Source organism: Gymnoscopelus braueri (assembly GCF_963280865.1).
Source record: "Gymnoscopelus braueri genome assembly, chromosome: 17".
Taxonomy (NCBI): domain Eukaryota; kingdom Metazoa; phylum Chordata; class Actinopteri; order Myctophiformes; family Myctophidae; genus Gymnoscopelus; species Gymnoscopelus braueri.
In genome coordinates this window covers 6,272,290-6,296,158 of record NC_137617.1, presented here as the reverse complement: position 1 = coordinate 6,296,158, position 23,869 = coordinate 6,272,290, and the positions used below count along the sequence as shown (strand labels likewise).

General features: G+C 40.6%; 1 pseudogene across 1 annotated transcript; it reads left to right on the top strand.

The window, feature by feature from the left end:
• The first annotated feature begins 8,645 nt into the window (after positions 1-8,645).
• On the top strand, positions 8,646-22,723 carry LOC308104030 (myosin heavy chain, fast skeletal muscle-like; annotated as a pseudogene). Its single transcript has 32 exons — positions 8,646-8,852; positions 8,941-9,084; positions 9,342-9,498; positions 9,618-9,645; positions 9,734-9,842; positions 9,969-10,061; positions 10,150-10,213; positions 10,435-10,533; positions 10,617-10,720; positions 11,255-11,393; positions 12,224-12,342; positions 14,698-14,847; positions 14,941-15,111; positions 15,562-15,865; positions 16,239-16,303; positions 16,607-16,694; positions 16,806-16,923; positions 17,009-17,132; positions 17,230-17,366; positions 17,525-17,780; positions 17,959-18,201; positions 18,555-18,731; positions 18,824-18,969; positions 19,054-19,144; positions 19,232-19,621; positions 20,390-20,516; positions 20,669-20,787; positions 20,881-21,077; positions 21,540-21,723; positions 21,860-22,025; positions 22,185-22,309; positions 22,420-22,723. The product of its transcript is annotated as a myosin heavy chain, fast skeletal muscle-like (transcript).
• Positions 22,724-23,869: the final 1,146 nt, after the last annotated feature.

Sequence of the window (23,869 nt, the reverse complement as noted above, 5' to 3'; positions counted from 1 at the left end):
AAATTCAGGGGAGTTGTGATGATTTTAATTGTGGAGAGACCGTCTGCTTCAATGGACATAAATGCATTAGAACAGTGGTTTTCAACCTTTTTTCATATCAAGGTCCATTATTTATTCGGCATTTGAGCCACGGAACATTGTTTGATGAGCTTTAGCCTCTCACACCCAAAACTTAGAATATGTTGTTATCGTTCGATAAGATGCTGTCAAAATAACAATTCTTTACGTTCTCTAATCGTGTACCTGTATAGTAAGTAATGCAGATGTTTAACAATTTGACTCTTGAGAGTGTGAAATGTTATACTCAAGATTTAAAGATCTATAAGGGTCCATTTGGTTATCACCTCTCCATCATTTAGCTGGGGACCACCTGGAACCCCCTCAAGGACCACTGGTGGTCCCCGGACCACTGGTTGAGAACCATTGCACTGACAAGTCCCGGAAAAGATGCACTGTGATTGGCCAGTAGTCAACGCGCTGTGAGCGCTGTGATTGGCCACTGGCCAGTAGTCACTTTGAGTGTCAGTTTGCCTACGCTAAAACGGCGGCCGCGATACCAGTTGCTCCAACGAACTGCAGAGGCCAATGAGGTATCTAGGTTTCTATATCTATGAGGAGAAGGTCCCGGTGAGGAACATCTCCGTGGAGAAGGATTCCACAGATGGCACCGACATGGCAGCTAGCTGCACACTTTGTGCAACACAGAGAGACACCGGCCTCTGGTTTTGTTGGGTAGAATATTATATCAGTGGTGGACAAAGTAAATACTCAAATAAATATTAAATAAATAACTATTTAAAAGGACAAATTACTAAGTATATTTTCTTTTGAATATCAATGCAGCGCTGTATTTAAATTTTGACAATCCCCCCAAACAAAAACAAAACAAAAAGAGTCGGAAATGCTCAAAAATAGTGAAAATAGCCTTTTTAGCTATTTTAAGTCCCTTACTTTGAAATGTAGCCGAGTGAAAGTTATGTGCTTGCAAAAAAAACTCCCAAAAAATCACTTAAGTATAGTACTCAAGTGCATTAAAATGTACTAATTACTTTCCACCACTGGACACAACCTAACCATCCAGACCTCTGAGGTCGCCTGGGACAGTTCTGCTTACTGTCAGTGTCTCCAGAATGTTTGCCGCTGCCCTTAAAGTTTTCTGTTCTGCACTCTAATTAAGTGTGCCTGCCATGCCAATGATAAAACACTTATTGTAATCCGCCATACTTAATAATTATAATATGTATTTGGCACCCGCGCGGTTGACACAACCCCCGCAATATATACATCAAAACGTGCGGCTCGGCCGGGTCAAGTGTGCAATTGAATTTCTTGCCGTTACACGTTACCACGCCACGCCACGCCACAAAAAGCCATTGACTTTAAATTGTCCCAACAGAAAAGTACGGTCTTTGAGGTCTTCCCAGGGGGCCCTATAGGTAAATGATTGCTGACTCAGAGAGTGGATGTTCTTGTGGAGTGGGGGGCTTCATCTGTCTCAGTGGTTCTCAAAGTGTGGTCAGGGGACACCCAGGGGTCCTTGAGGGATTTCCAGGGAGTCCATCATTGGTTTTCAAAGTGGGGTTCACACACACACACACACACACACACACACACACACACACACACACACACACACACACACACACACACACACACACACACACACACACACATGTAAATGGCCGATCTACAAGCTCACGACAAGTTCTCTGTGAAACTTTGTGAGCTTGGAGGTCGGCTATTCCATCTCTCCACTAATTGGCCAGACATCCCACTGGTTATCAAAGAAGGGTCTTTGATACGATAACAAAGGTTTGGCCTTTGCCCCCATAATGTCATCCAAAAAACAGGTGGCGCACCTGAGGTTCCCCTCAGGTCAAAATGAGTCTTACAAAGCATTCCTCAGCTGTTGAAGGAGTCAGCAGTTGGAGGAGAGAGGACTATTTATATAGTACAGTATATTATTTGAGTTCATATTAAATGTTTACTTCTCAGAAATCCTCGACACTCCGGGCCAGTGTAATAACTGGATGGGGGGTGCTCTACAAATACCAAACCTATGAACCTACATTATATATATATATATAAAGCAGATGTGGGGAGGACTCATTCACTGGACCTTTTCAAGGGCCCAGCTAGTTCTGTGCTCAGCCCTTTTTGATTGGTTGAATACTTTATTAACAAAATTATTAACAGTACAGGTAGTACAGTTAGAGGTTATGCCTGACTATAGTCTATTCATTAAAGCCTCTAGATGTGTTTAGGACATTTTAGTATCTGCTTGATTTGATAGGCAAGCTGTGACAATCTTGGACTGTATCAGCTGTGTGAGAGAGGCTGTGTGTAATACATTACATAGTCTGTTAATTAATCATTTCATGCGGAAATGTCATGCTGAAATGAAATGTGATGAGTACACAGAATGAAAATAACATTGTGTGAGCCACATGTTTATTGGATGACATTAGGGGGGCAAAGGCAAAACCTTAATCCTAGCCAGACATTCTACATACTATACAGTATGTATAAGTAGGCTAGCAGCAAATCATTTATTTGACGAGACATACTGTCACCAAGTGAATAAACTTGTCACCAAGTGAAGAAACCTGTCACCCTCCCATTTATACAGATTATTGTCTCCGCCAGGCCGAAAGGCATGGCGAGAGAGTATGTTTTGCCCCCTGTCCGTCCGTCCGTGTGTCCGTCCGTGTGTCCGTCATTCTGTCTGTGGACAGCTAATCTCCGGCACCGTTGGCTTGCTCGCAGTGAAACTGTGCACACACACTCCCTGGATGCCACAGCAGAACCTCTGCCCCAAATTTTTCACATGGGCCTTTTATAGTGCCACCAGGAGGCCGATTTGTGCAAAACATATTTTTTGACAGCACTCCTATAGATTTTGTCCAAAAATCCCATAAATCGGTACACAGTATCTCTATAGTCATTAAACGAAACGGGTCTTTCAGATTTTTCATATTCCATCCTGATTGGCTAAAAATGGCTTCCAAAGTTTGCAGGAGTGCTCCGTTTTGAACAAAATGCCTCAAATCATGAACACAGCATGCAATTTCCTTGACATTTTTCATGCATATTCCCATTATGCCGAGGAAGAAATGCCACTTGAAAATGTTCAAATCAGCCTCATGGTGGTGCTATAACAGGCCCATTCGTGTTTTTACCTATAACTGCACCGATCTGTGTAAAACTTTGTAAGCGCACTCCCTAGAGGTCAAGGAAAAACCCTTGCCCTGCATTTTTCACATTTGCCTTTTAGAGCGCCACAACATATTTTTGTATATTACTCCTTCCGATTTGATCCAAGTTTCACGCAAATCGGTACACATGATCTCTATAGTCATGTGATCAAAACGAATGTGATTTTTCAAATTCCATCCTGATTGGCTAAGATTGACATCTAAAGTTTGCAGTAGTGGCTTGTTTTGAACAAAATGCCGCAAATCATGAATGCAGCATCCAATTGCGGTCAAACTTTGCACACATATTCACACTATGTTGAGGAGCAAATGCCACCCTTTTAACATTGGCCTGTTATAGCGCCACCAGCAGGTCTAATTTAGCAATTTTTTTGAACAAAATGCCTCAAATCATGAATGCAGTGTCCGATTGCCGCGCAAGGCCTAAGAAGAAATGGCACCTTTTTCACATTGGCCTATTATAGCGCCACCAGGAGGCCACAATAACCTACCTGACCTGGCGGGGACCTGTGCTCCGAGGAGCACTTTTTCTAGTTTGTAATGCATCAACAGTGATAACATGTTATAGCCACTGACAAATAGATACCACAAAGCAAAAGTTCACCTCAAATAGGCCTACCAAGTATGGGGTTAATGTTGGAAGGAATGTAGGATTGTTTTAAATAGTTGTATGGCTAAAGGGATACTATTGCAATGTCAAGTCATGGGGGGGGGGTCTGTTTATTCAGTGACCCCAGCTAAGGCAGCTGGGGAGACCTCTCCCCTTCAGGGTTCTGTGTCCTTGCCCCTTGATCGACCTTTTCCCTTCACTAAATGGTACTCAGTCATTACAGGCCCCTCTCCTGGATTGTTTCTCCAGCATAAATGTATTCTATAATTGTCAGGCTCCTCTCTGCATTGGTGTGCATTAGCATCATGCAACAAGAACTGATAAAGGCTGTGCATAACCTTAGTCACAGTTTCCTTAGACCTTCCTTAGACCTTAGACACAAGGTAGCATACCCATTTCCTGTTTGGTTCATTTTACTGAACCAGTGCTATACTGAATTAATCAGTATAGCACAGATATAGTAGTTATAGAAGGTGTAGGTCAAGCCTCTAATGATACATTACAACAGCAGATATTTGCAATATGGCCCAAGTTTGTCTGTAAGCACTTGATTAATAAAAATCCTCATCACATTCAAATGATAGAAGTTACTGTGTTCATTGTGTCACACAAATGTTTCATTGTAGGTTTAAAAGTAAAACACGGAAATGTGGCCTGTATTCCTGTTTTTCTCACTTTTACTTTGAAGAGAAAAACTAATTATACGTTAGTAACCGGACCATTCCTCCTGTGTCCTTCTCTCTCCCTTCCAGCAAACACCATTAGTGTGTATTGGAAAAGCTAAAAAGACTGTGAGATCCATGTGCTTTGAAGTGGGATAGTTTCAAAAGTATAAAAGTGATTTAAACACAGCAATAAAACTTTATTTTTATCAAATCAAACTTTATTTATAAAGTACATTCAAAACAACAGAAGCTGACCAAAGTGCTGCACAAGGTTGAGACAAACAAAGCATCAATAAGCGCCCATTGGCGCACAGACAAATACAATACATTGTTAAGACACGGTAGCGGATCAAGTGCAATTAAAAGCCAAAGAAAATAGGTGGGTTTTAAGTAGGGATCTGAAAACCCCAATGGACTGGGCAGATTGGATGGGGTGAGGGAGGTCGTTCAAGAGCGTGGGGGCGGCAGCAGCAAAAGCGCGGCCACCCCTGGTCCTTTTACTGGTCTGGCAATGGAAGTCATAATAAGTACATCACTGATTATGACTTCCATTGCTGTGTTTACATTTTTTAAAGTAACTAAGTACATTTACTCAAGTACTGGAGTATTTCCAATGTTCTGTACTTAACTCCTAAATATTTCAAAAACTACAAAACATTTCTAAATTACATCAACAAGTGCAAGATTCCACAGTCAGCCAGACATGTCATATTTAAGGAGTGACACGAATAAACGATACGAAAAAGGGACACAATTATTTCACATCAAACTTCTTTTTTTTTTGGTAATGTCTCCAGTCATACAGGTTGATGATTTTATTGGCGGTGATGCCGATTCAACCTTGTTTCGAAAAATGAATATGTTGATTCATTGCCTCGTTATTATCATGTACTCATATCACAAACAGTGGTTTAAATTCATGTGAATTAACTATATACATTGTTATTAGTACATTATAATTGTAGTACAAATAGGGGTAATTTAGTGATTAATTAATAATTAGTCTCATATAGGCTACTGTGAAGGATTTTAAATTCTTGGCTGAGGCAGGGTAATAGATCATCCAGCAATATACAAAAAGACAAACAACTTTTGTTTCTAATCAAGGAAGTTTATTGACTGAAATGCACACGCCATAGGCAATATGAATGATCCAATACAGCCATACAAGATGTTATTTCTGTGTGGTCCCTGATTAGAACTCTATGTGCTAAATATGGTTGTAATAATAATACATAATACATAATTGTGAGCTCCTAGACAGAAAGAGATAGAGAGAGGGGAAGGTAGGTGAGGGCTGAAAAGAAATAGAGACAGCCTAAAAGAGCCCTGTCAATAAGTTGACGAAAACAGGCCTAATATACAATACAATCCTATTGCCGTATTGCCGTTGCACATCAGATGATGGGAACAGACATTTAATTGACAAGGGTCACTTCTCAAATAGCGTCTTTGTCACCTGCCGAGTAGAACAACTTTTCTTCGACACTCCTTTATTGTCAAGCAAGTCTTCACTGTTAACAACATCTTTTTGCTGATAGCATTTGAGTCTATATTCTTCACCATAGAGAGACTGTAGGTGCTAGAGTCCTCAGTGAGATATTGTTCATTTAGAGAAAGTTCCTCTCACCCCAAATTAGCACCCAAATACAAATACTTTCTCTCTCTCTCAACTTTCCTCTGGTGTGATGAGAGGCACAACCGCCTCCTTCCGCGTTCGCAATTAACGTTGGTTAAGTCGCAGTGACTTAACCAATAATAACCATGAATTAATGATCAATAAATGATGAACTCACGATTAATTAATGAAGTTAATCATTAATTAAGCGTTAATTACGTGCATGAATGTGACAAAAACACAACAATCTCCATCAATTCTATAGCTTCATGGGGTGAGTGTTAGAAGGCATTGTTTTGGGTGAACTACCCCTTGGCAGTAGGGCTCATTCACTTTTCACCTTTTCACTACAGACTACAGTCTATTCGAGTGGATCTCAAACTTTTCAAACCGCGACCCCCGCCCAAAATAATCATTTTGAACCGGGAACCCCCCACCCTGACAAACACTTTGGAATTGAGGCATTACATTAAGTTTGACTCGGTTCCACAGACATGTTGTGAAAATAGCCGTTCTACACAATGTTTGCCTCTTTCTAAGGTCATATTTAACTGATATTTTTTTCTTTACATAATATAGTTTTTTGTTTTTTTTGGTGCAGTAATGGTCTTTTTAGAGGTATTAAAAAGGTCTTAAAATACCTTCAATTGCATGTAACCTACTTACAGTATACTGTAGGCTGTGTTTGTTTTTCTCACTCAACTGCTGAGTGAGAAAACAATGTTGCACATTAAGCTGGAGCTATTAACAACTCATAGACAGCTGTGGCCCTGACTACAAAAACATCAAAACCCCCAAAAAGTAACTAAAGATTAAGTTTCCTCCTGAAATGGAGTACAGTGGAAGTATGAAGCATACAATGGATATACCAGTGGTGTAAAGAAACGAATTACATTTACTCAAATACTGTACCACAATTTTGAGGTACTTTTACTTTAGTGGAGTATTTCCAATTAACCACTTCATCCCTATATATATTTAGTCTATTTGAAAATAGCCGATCTACAGGCTTGTAGATTTGCGATTTTCAAAGGATTTTGAAACATTTGGAAACTTGGGAAATGGGACATTCTGCGTATTAATTTGACTTTTGGTGCTTTTGAAGCCAATACTTTTGTACTGTTACTCCAGTAAATTTTGATTACCGGACTTTTACTTGTAAGGGCACGGTCACAACAAAGTTTAATTTGACCTATGAGGGTGGATTCTGCCAGTGCTTTTCAATGGGGGTGGAGTGGCTTCTTGCCATTCGCAAGAATGGTAAGAACCTTGCGAAAACCTTGCCAAACATTTGCCGTGGGGTGACCTTGCCAATCACCCCACCAACCTTGTTGGTGGGGTGATTGTTATGCTATTTTTATACCACTGACATGGTCAACCACCTAGCCAAGAAGCACTATCAAGTTTCATTGGCTACAAGGATGCTTTAAGAATGGCCTTTAAAGTCCTTTAAAGGCCATTCCTTCTTTTACTTTCTACTTAGCTTGCAATTAACAGCCAATATAAGCATGCTGAGACGGTTAACACAGAACCCATTGCAGAGGAGTTCAGAGTTCCATTAGGTGGTAAGTGAGACTTCATCTGTCCTTCATGGTCATATAAATGTGTTGTTATGATGATGTTAGCTATTCATAGTCATAAATGTTTTAGAGGTGTTAGCTACCTATTCCTAGTATAAATCTAATATGTTTTGTTTAACCTGACTCTGTATATAGTGCCACATACTGTAGCTACACATGACCCGGGGTTACACACAATGAGTGGGCAGGATAATTGATGTTATATTGTACAGATTGAAATGATTGATTGTGTGTTCTTTTATTTATAATGATTTGGTTTGGGCCAGATTGGAATGTCCGTTTGTTCATTCATTTCTATTTAGATTTCAATTATGTATTGATTATATAAATAATAATTTGCATTACATGTACTTTTACATCTACTAGAGTTATTGTTATTATTATTATTATTTTAAAGTAGCATTATGTTTTACTTGAGTACAGTTTGGCTAGTCCCACCTCTGACTGTAACCTTAATTCATAAAATGGAATCAAAGTGCATTAGAAAGAGGAAGAAAATCTAGCACAGTTTCAGTAAGAAAAAAAAAGAAACATGGCTGTAATGACAAAACATTACTGGGTGAAAGCTAATAACAAACACACAAACGAAAATAACTGAATTGGCAGGCCTCATTTCATTTCATTGCATGTAATAAGACTAATAATAATGAAATGGATGACTCTTTTTAGATGTGAAACTAATAAGAATTTATGCAGTGGTGTGTGGCAAGAATGAACATTAGGATTCATATAATCTAATCTATTTCATGAATATAAATTGTATTGAATCATTCAACTCATGTTAATGTGTTTCTTTCACACTTAGGGGTTGCACACAAGGTTTCACTGCTACTCGTAGAGGGAAAAAGTGAGTGTTAAGCTATAACCATAAGACTAGTCATACAATTATCTGCTTGGATCTCAAGTCAGCAAAGGAATCAACACCATCTATTTGTCTGTCTACAGAAAGCCGCCACCATGAGTACGGACGCAGAGATGGAGCAGTATGGCAAGGCCGCCATTTACCTCCGTAAGCCAGAGAAGGAGAGAATGGCAGCTCAAAGTGCGCCCTTTGATGCCAAATCTGCAGCATTTGTAACTGATGTTAAGGAGCTGTACGTCAAGTGTAAAATCCTAAAGAAGGACGGTGACAAAGTCACTGTGGAAACGCTCGAGACGAAGGAGGTACGTAGGTAGAGGTGGATCTGAAATAAAATAGTGACACAGTACAACTGTATTTGCAAGACATTCTAAAGTTGTTGTTTTTTTTTAGGAAAGAGTTGCAAAGGAGGCTGATGTCACCCCTATGAACCCTCCCAAGTATGACAAAATTGAGGATATGGCCATGATGACCCACCTCAGTGAAGCCACTGTCCTGTATAACCTCAAAGAGCGTTATGCAGCATGGATGATCTATGTAAGGTTTTCTACATGCTGAGTTGTTGCACCTGTAAAGAAAAGAAAGAAAAATACAGAGCACACGTTATATCATCAAGTGAAATCCATAGACAAACTACAAACAAACTAATGGTTCTGAAGTTAACTTGCTCATTAGTTGATGCCAATTGCAACTCGTGACTGTAATCCCTGCTCTAGTGATCCGTTGTCCCAGATATGTGGCATGGTCAGTGCTATGTTGTATGATGTTAATGTTCTCTCTCTTCTCCCCTTCAGACCTACTCTGGCTTGTTTTGTGCAACTGTGAACCCCTACAAGTGGCTCCCAGTGTACGACCAGGAGGTTGTAAATGCCTACAGAGGCAAGAAGCGTATTGAGGCTCCACCCCACATCTTCTCTGTCTCTGACAACGCTTATCAGTTCATGCTGATGGGTACGTACTAGTCAGGACAATGTAAAAAAAATAATATATATAGCACAATATATATATATATATAACTATAATGGTTTTGTCCTGTATCCGTGACTAAAAGTTTGCTTTACATTTTACAGATAAAGAGAACCAGTCTGTCCTGATCACGTAAGTTTCCCATCTTTAGGCTTTAAAAAAAAGAAGATTGTACACAAATTCACTAACTGCATTTCTCTGAATGTGTATTTATAACCAGTGGAGAATCCGGTGCTGGAAAGACTGTGAACACCAAGCGTGTCATCCAGTACTTTGCAACAGCTAGTTCTGGTGGAGAGAAATCGGCGGCCGACAGCGGTAAAATCAAGGTATATGTACAGGTTTTTTTAAACAAAAAATGTTTTTGAACAAAGCGTTCATATGCAATATAGCAATTCAATTTCAAAAATAATTCTGACCAAATTTTAAATTGGGCAATGTTTAAAACATTCTAGGGGTCACTGGAGGATCAGATTATTGCAGCCAATCCCTTGCTGGAATCCTATGGTAATGCCAAGACTGTGAGGAATGACAACTCCTCTCGCTTTGTAAGTACTGTATAAATAATGACATTTTATGAGGAAACCTGCAATAATTCCATAATGTAGATGCAACTCATTGTGCTATATCAAACAGGGTAAATTCATCAGAATCCATTTCGGCACAACGGGTAAACTGGCCAGTGCTGATATTGAGACATGTAAGTATGAAGTTCACAGATGATAAATTATATGCGTTAATTTGAGGATTACATTTTGAGTTATTTACAACCCATATAGATTATTATTATTGTTATAATTATAATTGTTCGTGTAATTATAATTATAATAATAATCATTTTTATTATTATTATTATTTTATTATTATTATTTTATTATCACTATTATTAGTATTATTATGAGTTATGTACAACCCATATAGATCTGCTGGAGAAGTCTAGAGTGACCTATCAGCTTCCTGCAGAGAGAGGTTACCACATCTTTTTCCAGATGATGACCAACCACAAACCTGAGATTATTGGTAAGTGGAATTACTGATGATGCAGTGAGAACATAAATGAATTAATAAAAACACATGCTCACCCTTTTTTAATCCCTTTTAAGAAATGTGTCTGATCACCACCAACCCCTACGACTTCCCGTTGATCAGCATGGGTCAGATCACTGTGGCCAGCATTGATGACAAAGCGGAGCTGGACGCTACTGATGTCAGTGAACATTTTTGTTTTTTTTAATACTCACTATACTGTGAACTGCAGTCAGTTGCTCTGCAAAATGTATTTTATAAAGCAGTGGTTCTTTTCAGGGGGGTACCCCCCAAACTAATCCCCCCCCACCCTAACAAGCACTTGGAATTGTAGCAGTTGAGGCATTACATTTAGTTTGACTCGGTTCCACAGATAAATATTGTGAAAATAGCCGATCTACATGTTTTCACATTCTTTACCTCTTTCTTAGGTAATATTCGACAATTTGTCCAATGTTTGACAATTTGTATAGTATAGTTTGTTGATTACTGTTGACGCAGTAATGGTCTTAGGCCTATTTGTTTTATTTCAATGTATTTATTTTATAGGTCTTAAAAGTCCTTAAATTGTCACTTTAGAAATGTGCAGATACAATGTATACACTTACTGTAATTTAGTTTGTTAACTGTTGAGTTGTACACAGTTCTAAACAATGTTTTTTAATCTAATGTTTAATCTAAATCTTTTGAATACATCTCTGCTTATTGACATCAGGAGGCTATTGACATCCTGGGCTTCAACGGTGAGGAAAAGCAGATGATCTACAAGTTCACCGGTGCAGTGATGCATCATGGTGTCATGAGGTTCAAACAGAAGCAGCGTGAAGAACAGGCAGAACCTGACGGCACGGAGGGTGAGCTGATCTTTATTATTATTATTATGATTATTTTTATTATCACGGAGGGTGAGCTGCATCTTCAACTAAGGAATGAAAGTAATGCATACTTTGTCACAAGTATTGTATTTACTTATATTCAAAATGAACTAAGCTAAATATATTTTCAATATATTTATTATTATTTTTTTAAATATAATACTGTTTACGGTGGCACGGTGGCTCAGTTGGTAGCGCTGTCGCCTCACAGCTAGAAGGTCCTGGGTTTGATTCCCGCCGTGGGCGCTGGGGGCATGTTCTCTCCTCCGCGTCATCAGTGCCCATACCCTAGGTGGGGTTGGTGAAAGGGCCTTTCTGTGTGGAGTTTGCATGTTCTCCCCGTGTTCCCTAGGGTAGGTACCCTCACAAAAAACATTCAGTAATCTGGTCTCTAAACTGCCCCCCCCCTGGTCAGCCGGGGCGCCTGATGGAGGGGGAAGGAACTTGTTGGAATAACGTGTTCCTTCCACGCGCTACATCCTACCGGGGAAACTCCCCCCTGTCAGGTGATAAGAAGTGGCCTGCTCACTCCTCATGCATTGAAGGAAGCATGAGCTCAGTTCAGGGCTCTCCCCAAGCTGGCAGAGGGAGAGTAGTGCCCAGGATTACAGTTTAGGCAAAAACTGGTTACAAAAATCGTGGGATCAAAAAAGAAAAAATATATATAGGCTACTATATACTATTTAGACTGATGATTATGATCCTAGATTACTATCTCTATGCATTTGACGTATTTGAAGTCAAACTCTGGATTAAGGGAGTCTGCTAAATGTCTAATTTGTAAATTGCAAATTGTTTGAACATTTCAGAGGCTGACAAGATTGGCTACCTGTTGGGTATAAACTCAGCAGAGATGCTTAAGGCGTATTGCTACCCCAGAGTGAAAGTCGGAAACGAGTATGTCACTAAGGGACAAACTGTGCCACAGGTGAGTAAATGACATTATTTTCATGTTCTGATACACACCTTATATTCTCAACACAATAATAACACAATCTAATATCTTTTTGAGTTGTGTCTTAAATCAGCTTCTGTAGATAAAATGATCTTCCAACATTATTCAAATTCATTTCTATTTATTTATTTAGTATATGAAGAGAATACAAAATATACCACTCTGCAGAAACATGTGCAGCTCCATGCACCTCTGACACATTATTTTAACAGTATTGTCATATCTGTAAAACACACACACACACACGCGCACGCACACACACACACACACACACACACACACACACACACACACACACACACACACACACACACACACACACACACACACACACACATTGTGTATCCAACCATACAAACCCACTCAGATCAGCTAACACAGGGAAGCTGTCAGATAAGAACCTTTCCTAAAACTCTATCTCTATCTCCCTTCTGGCTTCCAAACTGTGGAACGAACTCCCCATTGCAGTTAGAACTTCAGACTCACTCCCAATCTTCCGCCGTAATCTCACCTCTGAAGACACCTCTTCAGAATTCACCTTAGCCCGTATCACTTTCCATAGCCTTGACGACCTTGCAGGCTTATGCAAAGGCTAAAATGTCATTTAGAGCCGTTTCACACTCGGGTCCCGGGTGCGCACTCCAGACCGCTTGGCTAGTGTGAATGTTGCGAATCGTTTCCCGAAACGGGTAACCGTTCCGTTCCCGAAACCACCTCCGGAGGCAGTTTCGGATCCGGATCATGCGTTTTCGGGTACGGTACGCTGCAATGTGAAAGCAAGCGTACCATTAGACGGAAGTGGCCCGCTATTTGGAATAGGTGACGGTATATAAACTCGACAAAAACAGCCAACAAAAACACCGCTCTTCTAGCCGGTGCTACTGAATGAATGAAAACGCCCCAGAATGCATTGCGCACTTAAGGTGGGCAGGTGCATATTACTGTTAAGGTGGAACATAACAATTGAAATAATAATCTGATGGGAGCCTTTCTAACAATTTTACTCATTCAATTCTGAACCGATTCTTAAAATTTTAAATTCTCTATTAGCTGTGAAGGGCCTTCTTTCATGTCTATCAGTCATGAAACATTGGCGGGTCTCCATCGTGCATTTCAGGTGCGCGAGCAGCGCATATAGTATAGTATATCTTGTGGGTATCTTGTGGAGTTTCAGCTACTATGCATCCCAGAAATATATAGCTTATAAGGCTTTGTAATTTGAAATTTGTAAGTAAATATGGTAACTCATTTAGATGTAGGCCTACGTAGGTTTATAGTTTCCCAAGGACTATAGCCGTTTCACTCATGATGCAATTTCTCTTTCATAACAGATACATACATGTGCCAGATAATCCCCACACCAAGAGAGTCAAAAAAGAAAAGACGTTGGATTGATGTACTTTATTTAGACATGAGACATGAGAAACAGTACATGGAAGTACAATTCACAATACAAGGTTTCAGTCATTCAGTCGGACTTCACTGTATAGGCTACTATAGTTGCCTTTTCATAAATGATATATTTTTGTACTTAAGCTGTCGTGAAAGTTTATAATATTTAGAGAAATTTAAAGTTTCAAATACAAAAGTATTAGTAGTTGTGAAGGTTAGCAAACTGGACATTTAGACTGAATGTTTCCTGTATCCTCATCTTGCGCTAATGCACGCAACTGTTTTGCCAGGTTTTATTTGTGTTGTTTCTCATAAGCGTGCATCCGTTGTCCGTCAACAACACAGTAGTCTGTGCCTTGACTTCAGTGCGCTGACTCTCTCCCCCCCCCCGCCCCCCGCCCCCTTGCGCTTCAACTACATGCAAAAGGCCCGTTGACTCACTCCCCAGCCGCAACCCTATATTTATACGAGCCCAGCACAAACATTGTCGCATAGTTGATGACGTCTGTGTCCACAGAAGAAACACTATGTGCATGCCGCCACCTATAGGATCGGGGGTATACATGCAAGTGTTCTCTGGTGCGATTGGATCTTGGGCAGTGTGAATGCTGGCCAGCCAAGCGTACTCGGGACCGGTTTGATTCAAACGGATCCAGTCTGAAACCGCCCTCAGATAGCATGTATACAGATGCCAGGTTCATTTGTAGACCTGGCATCCTATAGTGTGTATAGTTTCAATGTAGCCTACAGATTACTGATTTTTTTTTAATATTATACTTAGACTTGGTTTACCTATGATCCTAGATTGCTATGCATTTGATGTATTACCTCATGTTTTCCTTGCTTACTGTAATCGCTCTGGATTAAGAGTGTCTGCTAAATGCCTGAATTCTTAATTGTAAATTGTGTAATTCACACCCCTACCTATGTCCTTAGGTAATGAACTCAGTCGGTGCCTTGGCCAAGTCCCTCTATGAGAAGGAGTTCTTCTGGATGGTCATTAGGATCAACGAGATGCTGGACACCAAGCAGCAGAGAAACTTCTACATTGGTGTGCTGGACATCGCTGGTTTTGAAATCTTTGATGTAAGCATGGACTTTTTTTAAGTGGGAGACTAATTATTTTTGTCACAATTACACAATGACAAGAGATTGGGCTAATGATATTTTCACTTACAGTTCAACACCCTGGAGCAGCTGTGCATCAACTTCACCAATGAGAAACTGCAACAGTTTTTCAACCACACCATGTTTGTTCTGGAACAAGAAGAGTACAAAAAAGAAGGCATCCCCTGGGATCTCATTGACTTCGGCATGGATCTGGCTGTCTGCATTGAGCTCATTGAGAAGGTATGTACATGGACTTGGCTGTCTGCATTGAGCTCATTGAGAAGGTATACTAGTATTATTATATGATATTATATTATATTAAGTTATATTATATTATATTATTTTATATTATATTATATTATATTATATTATATTATATTATATTATTATATATTATCATGGACTTGGCTGTCTGCATTGAGCTAATTGAGAAGGTATATTATATAATAATATAATATAATATAATATAATATAATATAATATTATATTATATTATATTATATTATATAATATTATATTATATTATATTATATTATATTATATTATATTATATTATATTATATTATATTATTATCATGGACTTGGCTATCTGCATATAGCTCATTGAGAAGGTGTACAATTATGTTGTGCTTTAATGGACATGATGTTAATATTGTTTTTGTCATTTTCTCTTTTGTCTCCTTTACAAAGCCCTTGGGCATCTTCTCCATCCTTGAAGAGCAGTGCATGTTCCCAAAGTCTTCAGACAAAACTTTCGCAGAAAAGTTGCTTGACCAGCATCTTGGTAAGAACAAGGCCTTTGAGAAGCCCAAGCCTGCCAAAGGCAAGGGTGAGGCCCACTTCTCCCTGGTCCACTACGCTGGAACTGTGGACTACAGCATCACAGGCTGGCTTGAGAAGAACAAGGACCCCCTGAACGACTCTGTCATTCAGCTGTTCCAGAAGTCTTCAGTTAAACTGCTGGCTGTGTTCTATCCCCCACCTGAGCCTGAAGGTATGTTTATTAATCTCTGTGACACCAAACAATGACTCGACAAGGACTGACTGGGGAACAAGACTAATATACACATGGACTGATTACACATGAGATACAGCTTGGGGAGACATGGACATAGAACCATGAAAACTAGAACAAGAACATAACACATAGAAATACAAGACCTAGACAAGACAGGCAAAGTCTGTGACTGTGACCCCCCCTCAGCCCCTTTCCCTGCCTGCATGTACCGGTGCTCTCAAGCTCTTGTTCCCTCTATACATTCCTCTCGTCTCCCTTTTATCATCGACATTGTGGGACCTTGGTCGTTGAAAATTTGCTATATAAAGAAACGTTTTTTTTAATGTATGTTTCTAACTAATATAAACAGATAACACAAAGAAGGGAGGAAAGAAGAAGGGTGGTTCCATGCAGACTGTGTCTAGTGCTTTCAGGGTAAGAATATTTATTCATTATTCTTATTGTTATTATATTCCTGTAAGAATGACGTATTTTTATTATCAACATTATATCCATGTAAGAAATAGGCACGTCTTTTCATGTTGGAATTAAACAATTTCTGTATCACAAGTTGTGAGCTGGTAGATCAGCATCTTTAAATGGCTGAATTATAAAATAAGGCTTAAGTGGTTCATGTATATTTTAGGACAATCTAAATCTGTAAAGTAGCCTAACTAGTATCTAAAGGAGAACGTTTTACTAATAATAAGCCTACTTGGCTCTTTTATGTCTCAATAGGCGAACTTGGGGATGCTGATGACGAACTTGAGGAGCACTCATCCTCACTTTGTGCGTTGCCTGATTCCCAACGAGTCCAAGACTCCAGGTAAACATAGCAAATACAAATGTAAACAAAGATTGTGAGGTGGTCATTTAATGAAACTTGGCCAGTGTGTAGCTATGTTGTCCTAATAATAATGGAGGAACACCTTTACAGGCCTGATGGAGAATTTCCTGGTCATCCATCAGCTAAGGTGTAACGGTGTGCTGGAGGGCATCAGAATCTGTAGAAAGGGCTTCCCAAGCAGAATCCCATATGCTGACTTCAAGCAGAGGTAATCATTCCTTTTTCCAGCAGCTTTTATTTCCAAACCCATTAACGGGAGGCACGCAAAATGACCATGAACTTCTGAAAAACAGGTACAAAGTACTGAATGCCAGCGCATGTCCCGAAGGCGCGTTCATGGACAACAAGAAAGCCTCTGAGAAGCTGCTTGGGTCCATTGATGTTCCCGTTGATGAGTACAAGTTTGGACACACCAAGGTAAACACACTGTGAACCTGGTTTAACATTATCAAGAGAGGACTAAAAGTTGATTTTACAGTTCTTTTAGTTACAGTGTTTGTAACATTGTGTTCAGGTGTTCTTCAAAGCTGGTCTGCTGGGTACGCTGGAGGAGATGCGAGATGAAAAGCTGTTTGCTCTGGTCACCATGACTCAGGCTCTCGGACGAGCTTACCTCATGAGGAAGCAGTTTGTTAAGATGATGGCTACCAGGTACTTTGAAACCATCATTTATTCAATATTTATTATCATTTGTAAGTACACTTACTGTTCAATACAATTTTGTTATAGTGTAAAATCACTATATTAAAAGTGTATACTTCTTCTATCACTGTCCACAATCATGACACACTTCAACCGTTTTTCCACAGAGACGCCGTTTTCACCATCCAGTTCAACCTCCGCTCGTTCGTCGCTGTGAAGCACTGGCCATGGATGAAGGTCTACTACAAGATCAAGCCTCTTCTGCAGAGCGCTGAGACTGAGAAGGAATTGGCCAACATGAAGGAGAACTACGAGAAGATGACGACTGACCTCTCTACTGCCCTGGCCAAGAAGAAGGACCTAGAGGAGAAGATGGTGGCTCTGATACAGGAGAAAAATAACCTTTCCCTGGCAGCATCATCAGTAAGCAGGCTAAACTGGACATTTTACAAGTCCCTCCCTCAGATCACAAAGCTGTGCTTTCTCACACTATGCTCCTAAGAGTCTGTACCCCCCAACAGGCAACTGCAAAAGTACGTCTTGACCAGAACAAATGCTGACATGCTTGTGTGTTTTATTTTAATTTTTCATTGACCACTAGGGAGATGAAGCATTGAATGATGCTGAGGAGAGATGTGAGGGTCTTATTAAAAGTAAGATCCAGTTGGAGGCAAAGCTCAAAGAGACGACTGAGAGACTGGAGGACGAGGAGGAGATCAACGCTGAACTGACCGCCAAGAAGAGGAAGCTGGAGGATGAATGCTCTGAGCTCAAGAAGGACATTGATGACCTGGAGCTCACCTTGGCCAAAGTGGAGAAGGAGAAGCATGCCACTGAAAACAAGGTATAGATTATACACTCTCTGGGGTTTTATCAAGTTAGTAGTCGTTGCTGTCGGGCAGAAACCTTCTATCTCCATATTTAAACCTTTTGTGTTTTTTGTAAATTAACGTCCTACTTGATCATACTGCAGCGTCACACACACACACACACACACACACACACACACACACACACACACACACACACACACACACACACAAAATAGCAGATCTGCTACTTTTGCTATTTGTGCAATAATGATCTATTCCATGACAGCAAATTCTGTTCTGCTTATATCAGGTGAAGAACCTGACCGAGGAGGTGGCCTCTCAGGATGAGCAAATTATTAACACTGTCTATGTTGGGTTCATTTAGGTGAAGAACCTGACCGAGGAGATGGCCTCTCAGGATGAGGGACTTGCTAAGCTGACCAAGGAGAAAAAGGCCCTCCAAGAGGCACATCAGCAGACCCTGGATGACCTGCAGGCAGAGGAAGACAAAGTTAACACTCTGACCAAGGCCAAGACCAAGCTGGAGCAACAAGTTGATGATGTGAGTTTTACCAAAGGGAATTGGATGTTTGGAACACATTATGTTTATTGTTTCACTGAATTATGATGTACAACTCATTTATCATTGTGCAGCTGGAGGGTTCTCTGGAGCAAGAGAAGAAGCTCCGCATGGACCTGGAGAGAACCAAAAGAAAGCTGGAGGGTGATCTGAAACTGGCCCAGGAATCCATAATGGACCTGGAAAATGACAAGCAGCAGTCTGACGAGAAGATAAAGAAGTAATGTGGACCAACAATATGAAATGTCATGGAGAGAAACCACCTGCAGAATGACACTAAAATATGATGTGCTGTGTTCAACAGGAAGGACTTTGAAGTAAGCCAACTTCTGAGTAAGATTGAGGATGAACAATCTTTGGGGGCTCAGCTACAGAAGAAGATCAAAGAACTCCAGGTATTTTTATGTTCTGTAAAATCATTAATAATAAGTGAGAGTGAATTATTACTTTCAGATGTTAATCTAACATCATTAACTTAAAAGGCTCGTATTGAAGAACTGGAAGAAGAGATCGAGGCGGAGCGTGCCGCTCGTGCCAAGGTGGAGAAGCAGAGAGCTGATCTCTCCAGGGAACTTGAGGAGATCAGTGAGAGGCTTGAGGAGGCTGGAGGAGCCACCGCTGCTCAGATAGAGATGAATAAGAAGCGTGAGGCTGAGTTCCAGAAGTTGCGTCGTGACCTTGAAGAGTCCACCCTGCAGCATGAAGCCACTGCCTCTGCTCTCCGTAAGAAACAGGCTGACAGCGTGGCTGAACTGGGTGAACAGATCGACAACCTCCAGAGAGTCAAGCAGAAACTGGAGAAGGAGAAGAGTGAATACAAGATGGAGATCGATGACCTGTCCAGCAACATGGAGGCTGTTGCTAAGGCAAAGGTATGATGGAATACCTGTGCATAATATAATTATTGAGAATCATTTACATTTTGCCTTTATTTATTCAGAAACGTCAATTGAGTGCAAGCTCTCTTTTCCAATGACGCCCTGATTACAGTACACATAGCATAACATTAAACAAAATAAATGACAAGATAACAGACATTTCAGATATTCAAAGAATGCAAGTACAAACAGATCTCAGAGTATTTCTCACAAACTGCTTAAAGCGATCGAGTGAAATGAAAATCTCCAATTTGAAAACAGTTCCACGTGTGGGGCATAGTAGTGAAAGGCAGTCTTACCCAGTTCAGATTTAACTGTGGGAATGTTTAAAACAAAGTAATCTTGTTGATTGGTGATTGCATACTCTAAATGTTAATACGTTGTTAAGATAATAAGGCAATTTCTTAACCACTTAAAACCATTATCCGTATTGTGGTAATGCGTTGCTTTGTGAGCTTGTCGTTCGGCTATTTTCAGCAAAAGCTTTCCCAACATTAACAGAAAACGGAAAAGACACTTGTCCTGAGGGACTCCGTTCAACCATATGGGGTTTAAGTGGTTAAGTAAGGCTTTGTAGTTAAAAAACTATGCAGTGATGTTCTCTCATCATAGCTGATGATGGCCAACCCAGTGATGAGTAAGGAAACCATATCCAGTTATAAACAGGAGGGTTGAATGACAGACTGCATCAAGTGGCTTTACTGTTCAAATCAAAGCAATCAGAAAAAAGGATGATTGAATATGTCCAATGTTCATTTACAGGGAAATCTTGAGAAGATGTGCCGCACCCTTGAGGACCAACTTAGTGAAATCAAGGCCAAGAGTGATGAGAACGTTCGCCAGATCAATGATATTGGAGCTCAGAGAGCAAGACTGTTGACAGAGAACGGTAAATGTTCATCTTACTTATCTACTTTGTCTACATGGTTTGTCGATGGTACTTGAGCAAATAATTAGAGATGATGCTTTGATCAACAGTTATCCTGGGATGTTGATGATTTGTTTGAAATGTTTGAAACGAATATTCAAATTTCTAATTAGGTGAGTTTGGTCGTCAACTGGAGGAGAAAGAAGCTCTGGTCTCACAGCTCACCAGAGGCAAGCAGGCCTTCACTCAGCAGATTGAGGAATTGAAGAGACTCAATGAAGAGGAGGTTAAGGTGAGGAACAGACCCCCCCCATTTTTAGGCGTAGTTCTATATTTTTTTGTAATTTAATTCAGCTGACATTTTTTGTCCATTTTCTATCGACAGGCAAAGAATGCCCTTGCTCATGCTGTGCAATCAGCTCGCCATGACTGTGACCTTCTGAGGGAGCAGTTTGAGGAGGAACAGGAAGCCAAGGCGGAGCTGCAGCGTGGAATGTCCAAGGCCAACGCTGAGGTGTGTCAGTGGAGGAGCAAGTATGAGACTGATGCTGTCCAACGCACTGAGGAGCTGGAGGAAGCTAAGTAAGTCATCAGTGTTGTAAACCAGTGTTTCTCAAACCTTTTGGTGTGAAGGACCCCCAAATTGATACATATATTTGGCTGCGTACCACCCTCTCCAAAAGTTTTGTGCTAGGGACACCCAGAAGAGAAGATTTATATTAAAATATATTCCAAATTATTCTAAATTTCCCCCAAAAATCCATGAAAATAGCAGATGTACAAGCTCGCAGTGTGGCACGAATTAAGTGACGCGTTGTGAGCTTTTGGATCTGCTATTTTTAAAAAGCCAACATATAAATGGATAAAGTGTTTAAAATAATTTTGATATTACATTAACTACTTTTGCTGGGGACCCCCTGGCTCCCAAGGACTCCTGGGGTCCCCGGACCCCACTTTGAGAACCAATGTCAACACTGTCAGGCACCACTCACTATGCAAAATATTGCCAACATTAATTTGATTCCATTCAACACTGATCAACAGGAAGAAGCTAACCCAGCGTCTGCAGGAGGCTGAGGAGCAAATCGAGGCTGTGAATTCCAAGTGCGCCTCTCTGGAGAAAACCAAACAGAGACTCCAGGGTGAAGTGGAAGACCTCATGATTGATGTGGAGAGGGCCAATGGTCTGGCTGCCAACCTTGACAAGAAACAGAGGAACTTTGATAAGGTGCTTTGACACTCATTATTTTTAAACAAAAATATTTCTTGCCTCATTAAAGTGTGTTAAATGACACAACATTACAAATCATGTGCAGGTCCTTAAAGTGGGGTAAATGACACATTTCATTACAAATGCTGTGCAGGTCTTGGCAGAATGGAAGCAGAAGCATGAAGAGGGTCAGGCAGAACTGGAAGGAGCTCAAAAAGAGGCTCGTTCTCTCAGCACTGAGTTGTTTAAGATGAAGAACTCTTACGAGGAGTCTCTGGACCAACTGGAGACCATGAAGCGTGAGAATAAGAACCTGCAACGTGAGTCTTTCTCTACAGTCTACATAATTCTTTTAATAACAGTGAGAAAAAAACATGTTCAAGATCAGTTGTGGATCAGGCTACAACTTTTTTCAAATGCAAATACAGAATAGTTGCTGATTGGAAAGTTCCTCATTCATTATTTTCAATAAACTGCAGAGGAGATCTCAGACCTGACTGAACAGATTGGTGAGACTGGAAAGAACATCCATGAGCTGGAGAAATCCAAGAAACAGACGGAGACAGAGAAGTCAGAGATCCAGACAGCCCTGGAGGAAGCTGAGGTAAAACTTTCATCTATTGTCTATACAGTATCTTCGATTTATATCAATACTTTTTTATATTCAAACAGTGTAGCTGTATATGATGTAACATTTTGATCCTTACATTTTAGGGTACTCTGGAGCACGAGGAGTCCAAGATTCTTCGTGTCCAGCTGGAGCTCAACCAGATAAAGGGTGAGGTCGACAGGAAGCTGGCAGAGAAGGATGAAGAGATGGAGCAGATCAAGAGGAACAGCCAGAGAGTGATTGACTCCATGCAGGGCACTCTGGACTCTGAGGTCAGGAGCAGAAACGATGCCCTGAGAATCAAGAAGAAGATGGAGGGAGACCTGAACGAGATGGAGGTTCAGCTGAGCCATGCCAACCGCCAGGCTTCTGAGGCCCAGAAGCAGCTGAGGAACGTCCAGGGACAGCTTAAGGTGCAAAACATATTAGTTAGACACATATTCAAACAATGGAACTGCACTGAACAAGTCGCATTCTGATGTTTCTCTTAACGTGACCTCCTCAAATGTGATTTATTTTAGGATGCCCAACTGCACCTTGACGATGCTCTCAGAGGCCAAGAAGATGTGAAGGAGCAAGGTTCCATGGTGGAGCGTAGGAATGGCCTCATGGTTGCTGAGATTGATGAGCTGAGAGTGGCTCTGGAACAGACAGAGAGAGGCCGCAAAGTGGCTGAGCAAGAACTGGTAGATGCTAGTGAGCGCGCTGGACTGTTGCACTCTCAGGTACGCAAATCAGAAAAAAATCTATATTCAGAATTTCAAAAATATTTACATAATGCTTACTTACATTGTTCAACTGAATCTTTATTTTAGAACACAAGCCTTTTGAACACCAAGAAGAAGATTGAGGCTGACCTGATCCAGGTCCAAGGTGAAGTGGACGACAGTGTTCAAGAAGCAAGGAATGCTGAGGAGAAGGCTAAGAAAGCCATCACTGATGTAAGTTAGGATGCCCTACCCTTATCTATTAGATATCCTCATGTCATGCTTCATATTAACATACAATGCAATGCAAACATGACTTTTCAGGCTGCTATGATGGCCGAGGAGCTGAAGAAGGAGCAGGACACTAGTTCTCACCTGGAGAGGATGAAGAAGAACCTGGAGATCACAGTCAAGGACCTGCAGCACCGTCTAGATGAGGCTGAGAACCTGGCTATGAAGGGAGGCAAGAAGCAGCTCCAGAAACTGGAGGGCAGGGTAAGATGTAGTTTACTTCAACACAGCTTATAGTCATAGATAATGACATAAGAAGAAATAACCTCATAATGTACAATTCAATTGTGAAGGTGCATGAGCTGGAGGCAGAGGTTGAAGGTGCACAGAGAGGCGGAGCCGACGCTATTAAAGGTGTCCGCAAGTACGAGAGGAGAGTGAAGGAGCTGACATACCAGGTACTGTATACCATGTTCACTTTAATGACCATCATGCCTCTGACAAAATGAATAGATTGCATGAGCTTACAACTATGAATGTTATGAATTCACTCTAACTTTAGACTGAAGAGGACAAGAAGAATCTTGGCAGGCTTCAGGATCTGGTAGACAAGCTG